This window comes from Monopterus albus, unplaced genomic scaffold (assembly GCF_001952655.1).
Source record: "Monopterus albus unplaced genomic scaffold, M_albus_1.0 scaffold38.1, whole genome shotgun sequence".
NCBI classification, from domain to species: Eukaryota; Metazoa; Chordata; class Actinopteri; order Synbranchiformes; family Synbranchidae; genus Monopterus; species Monopterus albus.
In genome coordinates, this window is record NW_018127918.1 from 1925113 (window position 1) to 1928591 (window position 3479).

Consider the following 3479-nt stretch of genomic DNA (forward strand, 5'->3'; position numbering starts at 1 on the left):
TGGGGAAAATGGCAGAGGAAAACAGGGGAAGAGGGGGAGGAAAGGGTGAGAACAAGGTATTTAAAAAAAGACAACTTCCAGGCCAGAGGGAGAGAGTGAAAGGAGGAGATTTCTTAAAGGACTTGAAGATGCAATTTGAAGTGAAGTGGGTGGGGGGGAACAAGAAGTAAGCAAGAGAAAAGGAAAGAAAGAGAGTGGTCGAGGAAGACAGGTAGGAGAGGAAGCAAGAAAGGAAATTGCATGCTAGAGTTTGGAGGTAAAAAAAAACACGACTACAAGCATTACCTTGGCTCTGAAAGCCAGCTAAAGAAACCCCCCTCTGAAAAATCTGCCAGAAGGTGGTGTAAAAACACACAGTCTGTTTAAAAAAGAAATTTCGCGAGGCAGAGAGACAAAGGCCTAATCCTGAGCCTGCCACTGAGGGAATGAGAGTGAAAGAGAAATAACAGAGACACAGAAAGAGAGCAGGGAGGAGTAGTCATGAACTGACCCCTCCCTCCCTTTCAGCGGCAGGCAGGCGGACACACCCTTTTCTGGAAGCCGAGCAAGGCACACACACACACAGAAAGAGGGAGGGTGTGGGTAGTGTGGGTGAGGGACTCAACACACACACTTGTAGTAATAGACACACCCCTTCTATCTTTTTGTCCAATTTTCTCTACGTCCTGTTTCTTTCTCATGTTTAACATTTGTATCACTCAGAGAATTATCAGTACTTCTACAACTAAAACACTGCAGAAGAAGATTTCCTCTGAATCCCATTACAGTTTGACCTAAAGATTTAGGGAGGTGTAATGCCGGTTATCATTTGTAATGTGTGAATTCTGACAATACAGTATCCAGGTTTTGGCACCAATAACATAACCAGTATTTATGTTTGATACCAAGCATGAATGAAGTTGTTATAAAAGGGTACATTCACCTTTCAGCCTGCTGAAATTAATCAACACTGATTGTCTTTCTGGTCAGTAAACATTTAATAACATGTTTAAATTGCTCACAATAGTGATCACGGCAATGTCATGAACATGGAAGGGAACATTACATGTAAGTATAACACACCTTGATGAGGCTGTTAATGAATGTCTGTCCTAGTCCTGACCCACAGTTTGAACACTACTGAATGATGTGAGTGGAAGTTGTTAAAAAACTGTAACTTCCCTACTAGTTCTTCCTTATTTCTTTCCCTCTGAGCTCAGTTGTTGCTGATGTGAATGTGATCGCAGCTGCCATTTCAGTGGAATTTTTTATCCATCCATCCATTATCTATATTACTCCTGAATAGGGTTGTGGTGGGGGGCTAGAGCCAATCCCAGCTGACACTGGGCGAGAGGTGAGGTACACCATGGACAGGTAGCCAGTCTATCACAGGACTGACACTTAGAGACAGACAACCACACACACCCACACTCACTCATATGGGCAGTTTAGAGTCACCAATCAACCTAAGCTGCATGTCTTTGGACTGTGGAAGGAAGCAGGAGCACCAGGATTGAACCCACCCAGGCACAGGGAGAACATGCCACTACACCACCATGATACCATAGAATTTTTCAGTTGCAGTTTTAAAAAGAAAACCAACACTGCAATCAGCACCTGAGCTGTGTCCCATTAAGTACATAGGCCTTGAATATACACTTAATATGATCAAACACAAGTGGAAACATCTTTTTGGGCTCCCTGATGCGGATGGTTAAACCTGCACACACTACAGGACATTTATGCTGATCAACGGGATGATCCAGCATGAATTAGCATCAATCATGGCATTCAGTGTGAGCAAGCCTTAACAAAAAAGGTGCAACAGACTCTCAAAACATGTTCTCTACTTCCTGTCTGCAACAGCAACCCTGCACCCACTGTGCACCCTACTACTTAATGGGAAATATAGTGCTATGCGCAGTAAAATCTCAACAAGGAGCTGTCCTTATGCCTCTAGGAAGTAACACTTACTCTGTAGTACAGTATAACCCAATGTGACTCAACTGATCAGTGAGTATTTACATTATACATTGCAAAGGAAAATATTCAAATCTTTACTTAAATAAAAGTAGTAATTTAATGATTTGAATCACTAAGCTCTTGAACATTAGGCAGCATTTTAATGTTGCAGCTCCTCCACAGACCTTTTGAGCTTAGATTTGCCTGTGAACTCTTTCATCTGCAAAGTAACTGCAACTGTGAGAAAATATATAAGCACTAAAATATGTTTTGATATATAATGAACTAAAAGGAAAAATAATCAGCCGTATTAAAAACAGCCCTTGATAAATGTAGTAGTGGTAAAAGCAGTTTTGGAGGAGCTAGGTGCATGCCACTAAACCACAATGACAAGGGATTAGTACAAAACAATGGATGTGTCATACTGATAAAATAAGCTGTCAAAGTACAGTAGCTGGGGTGTGCCAATACTAAGAGCAACTATGATAAAACTGCTGCTTTTCTGGATGCAGATTTGCATGGATGCTGTTGGAGCAGGGGTGCCCAAAGTGGGGCCCGCGGGGTCATTTCTTGGCCCCCCACAATTTATTATGCCACCCCAGTTGTCAGGTCAAGCAGCTCCCAGCTCAGCTCGCAACCCGCCAATAAAACAAGGAGAAGAACAACAACAACACGAAGAACTGAGCAGTAGCAAGCAACATGGAGAGCAGTAGACAGTGGCACACAGACAAAAGGCATTTTAAACGAACCTGGGAGGAAGAATATTTTTTTACGGATATTAATTCTAAGGCGGTCTGCTTAATTTGCGGTCAGTCTGTCGCTGTGCTAAAAGAGTACAATATCCGCCGGCACTATGAAACGAGGCATGCAGCATTCTCAAGGTTCAAAGGCGAGGCATGGAAGACAAAGAGCCAAGAGTTGTTAGCTAAACTTCGCTCACAACAAAACACGCTCACATGACCCTCGTCAGCCCAGGAAAGCACAACACAGGCCAGCTATGAGATTTCAGCTCTAATTGCCAGGAGTGGACGTTCATTTTCTACAGGGGACTCTGTTAAAGAATGCTTATCCATGGCTGCAAAGCTAGTGTGTCCCGCTCAGGCAAGAGCTTTCTCCCAGATCAGCCTCTCATGGAATACAGTGACTCATCGCATTGAGGACATGGCCCAGGACGTTAAGGATCAATTCAAAGCAAAGGCTGCTGAATTTGTTGCCTTTTCATTAGCGTGCGATGAAAGTACAGACATTTTGGACTCAGCTCAGCTTTTGCTTTTCATACAGGGTGTCCGTGAAAATATGGAAATAACAGAGGAGCTTGCTGGAGTTGAGACATTGTGTGGCACGACTAAAAGCGAGGATTTGTTTGCAGCGGTTGAGAGAGTCCTGGATAAGAATGGTTTGAGGTGGGAGAAAATGGCCGGGATAACAACAGATGGAGCGCCTGCCATGATTGGGAGGAAAGCGGGCCTAACCACTCTAGTTTCTCAGAAGGTTGCCCAGTGTGGAGGTAAGGTGGCACAATACCACTGCATCCTGCA

General features: G+C 43.7%; 1 protein-coding gene across 2 annotated transcripts in view; it reads right to left on the reverse strand.

The window, feature by feature from the left end:
- Positions 1–3479, reverse strand: part of klf8 (Kruppel like factor 8) — a 56901-nt gene that overhangs the window by 31551 nt on the left and 21871 nt on the right. The window lies entirely within an intron of this gene.